Source organism: Hyperolius riggenbachi, chromosome 3 (genome assembly GCF_040937935.1).
Source record: "Hyperolius riggenbachi isolate aHypRig1 chromosome 3, aHypRig1.pri, whole genome shotgun sequence".
Taxonomy (NCBI): domain Eukaryota; kingdom Metazoa; phylum Chordata; class Amphibia; order Anura; family Hyperoliidae; genus Hyperolius; species Hyperolius riggenbachi.
The window spans coordinates 56081149-56092841 of NC_090648.1; positions in this window are offsets into that span (position 1 = coordinate 56081149).

The window sequence follows — 11693 nt, forward strand, 5'->3', positions numbered from 1 at the left end:
GCAGCAATCCTTTAGTGGTCGGCCATGTCCAGGAGTGTGTTTAAAGAAATAAACAGGCCGCAGCATTTCATATTGATAGATGCTAGTAAAAGATCATTTTCGCGCTCTGCCGCCATTTTATGACATTTCCCGCGTGGCTGCATGGATCACCTACTCGATAGTGGAAAACGAGGTCTAAGCAAAGCATAAACAGTATTAAACGTATATAAACTAGTTTGTTGGGCCCAGGGTAATACTAGAAAAAAGTTTTTGTGAGAAGATTTTACAGGGAGAGTATGCCGTCTGCACAATATACTCGTAGGTGGTTATTAGAGAGCACGGTGCAGGACACTATCGTATATCTTATGCGTAGTCCCCATGTAGTTATGACGTTACAGGGCTTCCACAGGAGCCATCAGGGCAAAGTATATATATTCAGTTTTGGGCTTCTTAGGATTTGTCAAGCGCAAGTCTCATACTGGGCATAGTTTAGGCGCTATATTTGTCCTTTTCCTGAGCCATCTGGGTCACTTATCAAAGCGCTATAAAGCAATCAGTACTTATAGGATCGAGGGTCATCAGGTGAGTAATTGAACAGAAGAATAAGATTACAAGGATCATTCAGGATTCTTTTCCAGCCATGCGAATACCTCACTGGGCTTCTCGAAAAAGTGCACTTGATCTTTATATTGCACCCTCAGCTTTGCCGGGAACATCATTGAATATTCGATGTTGCGATCCCTCAATTTGGCTTTAGCTTGTATAAAGGTTTTTCTCATCTTTTGAGTCGCTGTTGTGTAGTCAGGAAATAGCATCAATCGGTTGTTTTCCAAGTTCAGGTCTCCTGTCTGCCGGGCTGCCATCAGGATTGCGTCCCTATCTTGGTAGTTTAGCACCTTGAATATGAGCACCCGAGCCAGCGCCCCAGGTGGGCCTTGCTTGCTGGGTACTCTATGTGCCCTTTCCACCACGAAGAGCGATGAGAAGGTTTCGGCGGGAAGTAGTTGCCGGAGGAGCGTTTCCACGTAGGCCGGGACATCTTTGCCCTCTTTGCCCTTCGGGAGGCCCAGGAGACGGAGGTTGTTCCTCCGATTCCTATTCTCAGCATCTTCAGCTCTATCCTCAAGAGCCTTGATGCGCTTCTTCATGTCAGGGACTGCCCGCTGGTGTTCTGCCACCCGGTCTTCCGTGTCAGATGTACGGCGTTCTACTTCGGTAAGCCGGTCCCTTATTTTAGACATATCTTGCCGAATAAGTCCCATGCCAGTCTCCAGGTGCTCTATTTTCATAGTTAAAGTTGACTGGCATGTTCTAATGGCTGTCATAATGTCCTCCACGAAGGCCGGAGAGCCGCCCTCTTCTTCCATCTCTTCCTCCGCGCCCACCTCTTTGTCCGGCTTGGTTTTGTTTCTGCTGGTACCTGGGGCATTTGGAGGGTATTCTGTAAGTTTGTTTTTATCCCCCTTTTCCTTGTTGCCTTTATTACGCTGAGCCATGGGACAGCCGTACGGTGCAGGGCGCTGTATTGAAGAGTGATTTCTGTCCGGGCCAGGCGCTGGATCCCCGGCAGGTCTGGGCAGGACTGTATCCTCCGATTCCCACACCGAAGGGTCTCGCAACTCGGCCAGTTTCTCTACGGTGTCTAGTAGCAGCCTTAGGAGAATTTTGGGCTGGTTTGCAGTCGTCAGGATCTTGTTATAATCGTTTTGATTAAACAGGGGCAGCGGAGCTCAGCGCCATGCGTCCTCTCACTCTGCCATGCAGGCCACGCCTTAGTAACCAATGTTAATTTTGTCTCTCAGTTGCCCCTAGCAATGGCATCACCTGCTAACTCTGCTCCATTACAACCAAGAGAAGATGCATTCTCTAACTCGTTATAATGGAAGCAACAAGTCTTTTCTGACTTTCTTGCAGAATTGCAAAGTTTTGAATTCATGTTCTTTCTTCAGATCAGCTACAGCATTTTAGCAATCCAGGTTTATTATCTTATACCTGCTTGATAGCAAGATGAGAACTTGGGCTGAAGAAGTTGCTGATGAAAACGAGGTGGTCTTGCATGACCCCCTGGAATTTGTTAAATGAATCGCAAAACATTTTGCGAAGAAAAACAAACAAGTTCCTTCTAATTTGTTTTCTGCATCCTGTGGTTTGCAAGATTCAGTTGACATCAATAGTTGCACTTTGTCAGTTGCTGATTGCTCCTGCCCTTCAGTTCCTGAGTCTCAGCAATCCTGTTTAGTAACTTTAGAACCCAATCATCTGAATTTTGCACTTTCACAATTGAAGAACTTGAATTTGGATTCACAAATTCTGTGTTTTCAGCCTTCTGTTTCAGCTCTTTTGTCTGGTTCAGTGCATGATTCAGAACCTTTGTTATGTGAACCTGAAGTCACAGAATCATTGCCCTGTCCAGCAGGTGCTTCTATGGTTTTGCCCTGCCCTATGGATTGTTCAGTGATCCTGTCCAGTGAAGCTGACGCCGCAGAGTCCTTACCCTTTTCAGTATATACTTATTTAGCTTCACCCTGCACTATGGGTGATTCAAAGTCTCTAGCAGAGGACTCAGAAGCCCTGCTTACTTCAGTTGGTGTTGCAGTAATACTTACCTGTGTAGCAGCTGTCTTAGAATTACAGTCTAGTCAAGCCAATGCTGATGAATCTCTGTCCAGTGAAGCAGAAGTTATTTCAGCAAATGCTTCAGATATTTCACCCTGTATGCAATCTGGCCAAGCTAAGGCTGTTGAGTTCCTGTCTGATGCAGTAGTCGCCAAGAAATTCCAGCCCTATCGTCTGAATTTTCAGAAGTTTTGCCCTGTATCATGGATAATTCTGACTCTAATGAAATTAGCAGATGTCTCAGAATTTCAGCCTTGTTTAGTGAATGTTCCTGAAGTCCTGCCTTGTATTTTGGAGAATTCTGATTCTCTGTCCAGTGTGGCAGAGGTCCCAGGCTTCCTTTCCTGTCCAGTGAGTTCCTCAGTTTTGACCAGTTCAGTGGGGGTTGCTGTAATACTAACCTGTTTGGCAGCTCTTTTGGAGCTCCAATCCAGTGTAGTTAACAGAATCTCTGTCCAGTTCAGAAGAAATTGCAGAGACTCTGTCTAGTTCAGTGCATACACCGGAAGATTTGTCTTGTGCTGGTAATACCCCTGAACATGACTCATCACTAGTCTTGGTTGAATCAGTAACTTCTAAGTTGGATTCTGCATTCTTCAATGAGAGTACAGTGACTGTGAAGTCTGATCATGATGGTTCTCTGCCCTGTTCTGGTTTCGGACCTGCCGTGACTGACTCTGAGGTCCGCAGTTCCTCAACATGCCCAGAAGTTTCTCTTGTTCCAGTGTGTCCAGATGTGCTCTGTGTGCCAGTATGCCCAAGTGTGTCTTGTGTGTCAGCGTACTTAGATGCTTCCTTGGTGGTGACATGTCTTGATTTTGCCAGTCTGTCTGCATGCCCAGATATGGGTCTGGTCCCTGAAAGCCCTGATCTCGTTATTTGTCCTTGTAAGCCTGGCTTTGCAATTGCCCTAGGTTCCATAGGGGTTCTTGATAGTTCTTCATGCGAGCTTAAAGGGCATTCTAACCTCTTGGGATCTCTATGGAGCTTCAAGGTGTTCTGGGAGATCTCTGAGGAAACTTGCCCTGATGCCTTGGACTGGTTCCACAGTGGGCGCTGTGTTGGAAAGGACAGTTCCGGTGGGCATTGCTTTGAAGGGTTTGGCACTTTTGGACAGTATCTTGAAGGAGGTGGGTATCGCTCAGAGAGTTTCGGGGGGCATTACTCTGAAAATCCCAGTTCTGATGGGTTTCACTCTGGGGTTTGCAGTACTGATGGGCATGGTTCTGGAGGTTCTGGGTCTGATTGGTCCGGTGGTCTTGGTGTGACTGATTCTGGAATTTGGTCTTGTCGGGCTGTCCCAACCTTCATGAATTCTCAGTCGGGTTAGTTTGTTGGATTTTCTGCATCTGATTTTCTGGTTTGGGCGGTCCAAGGGAAATATGGCAATTGTTGTAGGTGCCTAGAAGTCACCTTTAAAAGGGGGAGGGTACTGTAAGGATCCCTCCTGCCAGGCAGCTGAGCAGATTTGATATTTTTGCCTGCATTTGGTTGCTTGGTTTGGTTTGCAATTGCCATGAGAGTATTTGGTATTTGCAATCACATTGCAGTTCAGAGTAGCCCAGGATGTTGTCATGAATCCACCTACGGCTTACTGCAGTTGAACTGCAGTCAGACAGCTGTGGATTTCTTGAATGCATGTGGTTGCATAATCTGGCATGCATTTGTAATGAGAATTTCTTCCATTCACACACATCTTATAGCCTTCAATCAGTGTAGCACAGGATTGCATGATTACCATTTAGCTGTGTTGGAATTTGCATGTCAGTTTCTATTGGCTGATGTCCACATAAAAGCCTGTCTCTCATTCCAGACCTGGCCCGACATAGCGTTCAGCTTACCTGAGTTGTCACTGGGTCCATGCTGTGAAAGTTATTTTGTATTGCTTTGTCTTGCCTGCTGGATGTTCACTGCACCCGCAGGGGTCAGTGAAGTCCTTCCGATCCTGACAGCTTGGATATTGCCATCACCACATTGGTGACTGGTAGTGTTCCTGTTGGTTCAGTTCCTGTGGACATAACTATAGCTGTGGTTGCTATTAGTTACGCTCCTTCCTGTTTGTCTTGTCTGAACCTGTGTGGATGTTTGCTATTGCTAGGCAAACAATCCTGTCTGTCTGTTCCATGCTCAGTCAGAAGCTAAGGACTGCGGTCATCCTGAACAACCAGTGTGTCTTGTTCGCTAACAACCTTGTGTCTCTCTGTCCCTTGCTCAGTCAGAAAGCTCAGGACTGCGGTTGTCCTGAGCAACCAGTGTGTCTTGTTTGCTAAGCAACCAATCTGTCTGTCTTGTTACTCAGTCAGAGGCTTAGGGCGGCACCTGTCCTGAGGAACCATTGTGTCTTGTTAGTTGTGGCAGTTATCGGAAGCCCAGAGCTGCGGTTGCTCTGGGCAATCTTGCTCCCTTGTCCATAACTCTTGTGGTGATCTGTGTAGTCTCTTCCATCACCTAGCTATGTAGTCCTGTTTGTTCTGGTGGTACTCTGGCTTTCTCGGCCTCAGCTGCTATACCTTGCACCTCCAAGGCCTGGGTGTAACCGAAGTCGGGCAGGTGTTATTTCCTCACCTCCCGTTCAAGTGGGGATGCGTCACATAGGGCGAAGAAGGTGGTGGTAGATTGGGGCATAGAAGCTGAAAGAAAGCAGGAGATCTGCCAGGCATTACAGGCTGCAGGCCGAATCTGGCCCACCATACCATTTTATGTGACCCTCAAGAGCTTCACATCTTCAGGATTGTAAGCAATAAAAGAAAAAAAAAGAGTAAATATTAATCCATACTGTATACTTCTGTTTGTACTGGTGGGCCCCACCCACTGTCCTGGGTATCCCACAATACATATGCAATGTCCAGTCACCTGTGAGCAGATTAGTGGAATACACCCCTCCACTCCAACCCCACCCACTGGCCTGGGTATCCCACACTACACATGCAACGTCCAGTCACCTGTGAGCAGTTTAACGGAATACACCCCTCCACTGGCCTGGGTAACCCACAATACACATGCAATGTCCAGTCACCTGTGAGCAGTTTAACGGAATACACCCCTCCACTGGCCTGGGTATCCCACAATACACATGCAACATGCAATAAATTCCAAGACACAATGCTACACGGAAGGATCTGGCAGTTTTGATCATGCTCCTACCCTGATATATAGACACTTAAAGTGGCCATACATCAGGCGACTTGGCGGACGACTGACCATCCAATTCAATTATTATAATAGAATTGGATGAAAATCGGTTCTGCCAAGTGCATGCCGGACTGACAAAGCAACTCATTTCCATCCCGAAATTGGTCGCTTTGTCGATAGTGCATTCTGCAAGATATCATGCCAAAGCTCGTTGGTCGTGTGCGCGGCGGGAACAGAGTGCAATTTTCTGATGATCGACGCAACCATCTGCCGCCTCACTGCTGTGCCCCCGCTGTGCCAAAGTGTATACATTACCTGTCTGCGGCCTCCGCTGCTCCGGGCGCATTCTCTTCTGCATACACGCATGCCCCACCTGGTTTCGTGGTAAGGGCGCACGTGAGACTTCACACATGTGCGCCCTTACTAGAAGACCACGTGGGCCGTGCGTGTATCCGAACAGGAGAATGCGCCTGGAAGCCAGCAGGGTACAAGCAGGGGCCTTGGACAGGTACTGTATCACTTTGGCATGGCGGGCATTAGGGGGGCACAGCGGCGAGGCAGAGCACAGGGCCGATTCTGGATTTATTTCAGCATAAAATTGATCGTGAATCGGCCTGTGGTGTATGGACAGCTGACAGATCCCTCTCCTATCAGATTCAATAAGAGAGATTTGTCCCTTGGTCGAATCTGCCCATACATCGCTAGATGTATATGTATGGCTACCTTTACTTCTCCAGGAGATGCATTTATATACTTGCTTTTGGTCTATGGCTTGGCTATGGGGCTCAGACATGACATTTGTTGCTGTAAATAAGATTAGTTAAGGCATATTTTCCCTTCTTTTGTTTGACCTCCTTAGTAAGTGGTTAAGTGGAAGCCTCCTCGACTAATCACTCAAATCTGGTCTTATATCACCACATTTAATGCTCTTCTTTGTTGGTTCCCATTCCAGCACCTTATATTGTTTATATTATTTTATTGTTTTTTTTGTGTGTTTATCTATCTGACAACATTATTTGTTGGAGTTAGGAGAGCTCGATTGTTTGTTCTGTTTTGTCTTTGTGTGTTCTTTTTGTGTTTATGTAAAGTTTGACATGGTTACTACTTCTCTCTCTAGCTACAGACTTTAACCTAACATACCCTTATATTTGGATTATACTTATATTAGGTGTATCCAATTCAATTGCCCTTTTCATATTAGGTCCTTCTTTATTTTTGCTGTTTTCTGTGCTATGTATCGTTATTGGCCCCCAAAATTTGTCTGTGAAGGAGGTTAAAGTTGTATTGTGCTGGTATTACTATTATACTCATTTGAGGCCGCAATGCTTGTCACTGAATAAACAACCTGTTGCATTTGTGAACATTACTTGCTGTTTATACCTTTGTAAATTGCATCTAAAAATGTTCTATGTGCTTTTCTGTGGTTGAATTCATGCATTTCTGTAAAATTGTTAACAAAAGTTTTAACAAGTATTCCAAGACACAAAACGGAGAGCCCTGTCCTTGCAAGATTATTATCTAAAGGACTGGGGGGGACAAGAGGTAGTACAACTTGTATACACCTCCTCAACCTTTCAAGGCTGATCTTCGACCTAAACACTGGTGCTCGACTCCTGCAGGTACACCACTCCTGCTACCTTCAACTATATGTCACCTGAGGAAGGGCTCCAACCGAAAATGTCGTGTTCCTCTGTATGCTGCCAATACAGTTAACTTGCTGAAGCCAGTTGTGTGCTGTCTCCATTTGTTCACATGGGAAAAGAGGTAGGGTCGTATACAATAGATGAAATTTAATGTTGACAAATGTAAAGTCATGCACATTGCATGTACCAATGGTAGAGCACAATATGGAATAAAAGCCATACAGCTGGGAAGATAAGGCTTGGAGAATGACTTGGGAATACTTGTTAATAACAAGTTAAGTAATTGTATACAATGCCAAGTAGCTAAAGCAAATAAAATTCATAAAAAGGGAAAAAATATATATTTTTTCCATAACACATTTTTATTTTGAAAATAAAGTACAAACACAAGGTAATGTAGCGACACAACATAACATACTTGTACATAGATATTTATGACCTCATATAACAAGAAAAAAAGAATTCACATAAATCTATGACTATGAAGGTAGATCCTGTGTTTTGGATCTGCATATTAGAAACATAAGTAAAGTAGGTTGTTATATTGGCCGTGAGTAAGGGAAAAAACATCTTGAGATTCTAGAATACTACTCCCTCTGTATAAATCACTTGTGAGGCCACATCTGGAGTATGGGATACAATTTTTGGCCCACCACACTATAGAAAGGATATTCATCTTCTAGAACGGGTACAAAGATGAGAAACTAAATTAATCAGAGGGATGGAAGAGCTCACTTACCAAGAAAGGTTGGACAAACTGGGCTTATTAAGCTTGGAAAAAAAGATGACTTAGCGGTGACTCGATTAACATGTATAAATACACCAGAGGGCAATACAAAAGCTTGGCAAAGAAGCTTTTTCTCCCTAGGGTTGTACAATGGACAAGTGAACATGATTTGAATATGGAGGAAAACCGTTTGTGCCATCTATTTAGAAAAGGGTCCTCCACAGTGAGTGTGGTTAAAATCTGGAATATCTTATCTCACACTCGGGCCCACGTGTACGCCAGCAACCTTGTGGGGCCTGTGTATGTGGATGGAGCACAGAGCCAGCGGTGGACACCAACAGGTAAAGTATGCACGCTTCTGTGTGCAAGTCATAGGCCTATCTCATTGCCAAACAATGACATGGAGGGTTTTACCAAGATTCTGGCATCTCATTTGATGCCTGTACTGGAATCCTAGTTAGGTAGGTGTCCTTCTGGGCCAGGAGGCCCGGGATGGCACCATGAGAGTTAACGGAGTACAGCCTGGATTTCACTGCATTTGGTTCAGGGTTTTTTTCCCTCTCTACTAATGCCAAGAAGGCCATTGATAGGACAGACTGGGACTTTTTGAAACACACACTTCAGGCCATGGGACTTGGTGACAAGATATTAGACTGGTTCTTTTTCTCCTGTATACAAACCCCTCAGTTAGGGTTAATGGCTTTTTAACAGGAAAATTTGATCTGGCTAACCGGACCCAGTATGGGTGACCCCTCTCTCTGTATATATAAATAACTATCCTGGAACCTTTTTTACATATGATAAAAAAAGACAACCGCTCAACTAAGGGTGTTTTGATGAACAGTTTGGAAGGCAAAGTTTTGCCTTATGCCAAAGATCTTTTTATTCCTAAGCTCCCCCCGCACAACCCTGCCCAGTCTCATTGCTGAGATCACATGGTTTGGATTCCTGTCCAAATAACCTTCAATAAATTGCAAACTTGCAATGTTTCTCTCAAGACTGAGGTGGTATCCAAGCTCCAAGCCTTTCCCATTCCAATGAGCTCCTGTGCACATCAAGTACCTTGACATATGCCTGCCTGCCAACCTGACACATATTTTTGATCTAAATTTCGCCCCTCTTATTGTTAGATTAAAGACATGGGGTATGAAGCTCTATCTATCCTGGTTTGGTCGTTTAGCATCCATTAAGATAAACATTCTCCTGAGATTTCTGTACACCAATGAGGCAATACCTCTGTTTATCCCTAAAAAGTTTTCCCAGGAACTTCAGACAGATAAAAATGCATTCATTTGGGGCCCAAACAGGCTAGGATAAGACGTTCTATTCTTGCCCTGCCTAAACCAGTGGGAGGTGTGGGGTTCCCCCTCTTCCAGATATACCATCAAGCTCATATTTTGAGTAGGGTATTTGAATGGTGCTCACCTTCATCCATTAAGAGATGGGTTGCAACTAAGTGGGCTTTCTCTAACATAGAGCTGAGATTACTCCCTCGGATTGGAGTGAAGACACTATATACATCTACCATGGGTCACCCCCTCACTACGGACATTTCAAGCTAGACACCCACTCTGCCACGATCCCTGGTCTCTTGACCCCAAATCTCCAAATATGGCGGCAACAACGTGGGGCAAGTGTACATGGATGGAGGACGGAGCTGTCGGCGGACACTGACAGGGTAAAGTATGAATGCATGGAGCACATTTTACACTGGGGGACAGCACCAGAGGCAGCGAGGTGACGTCACCAGGCAGATTCCTGAAAGATTTTATGCTGTTTGGGAATTGGCTTGTGGTTTATGGTGCCAAACAGATCTCTCTCCGATCAAATTCAGAGATCAATCCCTTGGTCGATCTGCCCATACATCGTCTGATGTATGTTGATTACGTGGCCTCTAATAAAAGGCTTATGAGCCTTCCAGAGTTATGTCAGAGTCTGAGTGACCGGAATGGAGTGCAACATAATTAGACAATTCATGTTGGATTAGCCTAGAATTGCATTTTTCTGTAAGTAGAAATGGATTTAGCCTTCAGCCTGGGGCTTTAATTGTAAAAGAAAACTGGGGCATGATCTGTCTGTACTCCGACACTTACTCTCCACCTGTTTCATGATCTGCCTGTACTCTGACACTTACTCTCCACCTGTTTCAACAATTCAATGCCTCTCTGCTGTATCAAGAAATAATCTATATGAAGGCCAGAGTGGAATGTGAAATTTCTTCCCACGGGATGTAGCAATCGCCACAATCAATGACAATTTATCCAGGGACTGTCTCATTTACATTAAAGCTCAAAAAGTAATGGATAAGGCTCCTGTGGAGGAATCTATAAGCATGTTTAATTGGACATTGAAGTATATTCTTATTTTCACTTTAAGGGAATTGAGTCCTGACTCTGAATCTTACAAAGCAGCCATATCAGTGTGACAACAAATCTTGTTCATTCAGCTCCCAAGAAAAATGAAGCAGTAACTTTTAAGCACACTCTTCTTATTAAGATAGATAAAAGTGTTTGGGCTTCTATTTACTCTTCAGGAGAGCCGTGGTTGCATGCAACTGCAGAACCGGTCTCATTTGAAGATAAAACACCTTATTAACTTTTGCAATGGGAAATAAGAAGTGAATACAGGCAAATGCTAACTTAGGCTTAGTACTATATATACCCATGTTTATCGTCGCATCGTGTCACCTCAGTTCAGGGACTAAAATGCTTTACAAGCCAATGCACTGATTATCATGAAAGAGAGATTCTGTGTAAATGTGATTCCTTGTGAAAAGATTAAATAAAATGGACAAAGTATATCAGAACACTTACAGTGGGATGCGAAAGTTTGGGCAACCTTGTTAATTTCCATGATTTTCCTGTATGAGTCGTTGGTTGTTACAATAAAAAATGTCAGTTGAATATATCATATAGGAGAGACAAACAGTGATATTTGAGAAGTGAAATGAAGTTTATTGGATTTACAGAAAGTGTGCAATAATTGTTTAAACAAACATAGGCAGGTGCATAAATTTGGGCACCACAAAAAGAAATGAAATCAATATTTAGTAGATCCTCCTTTTGCAGAAATTACAGCCTCTAAATGCTTCCTGTAGGTTCCAATGAGAGTCTGGATTCTGGTTGAAGGTATTTTGGACCATTCCTTTTAAAAAAACATATCTAGTTCATTCAGGTTTGATGGCTTCCGAGCATGGACAGCTGTCTAACTCAAACTACAGATTTTAGATTATATTCAGGTCTGTGGACTGAAATGGCCATTCCAGAATGTTGTACTTGCTCCTCTGCATGAATGCCTTAGTGGATTTTAAGCAGTGTTTAGGGTCGTTGTCTTGTTGAAAGCTTTGTCACTGATTCCTGGTCATTGTTCTCCAGAATCTGCTGATACTGAGTGGAATACATGCGTCCCTCAACTTTTAAAAGATTGCCAGTCCCTGCACTGGCCACACAGCCCCATAACATGATGAAACCACCACCATATTTTACTGTAGCTTGCAGGTGGTTTTCTTGGAATGCTCTGTTCTTTTTCCGAGATGCATAACATCCCTTGTTATGCCCGGATAACTAAGTACCTTATTGTTAAATGAACCTGGCTTG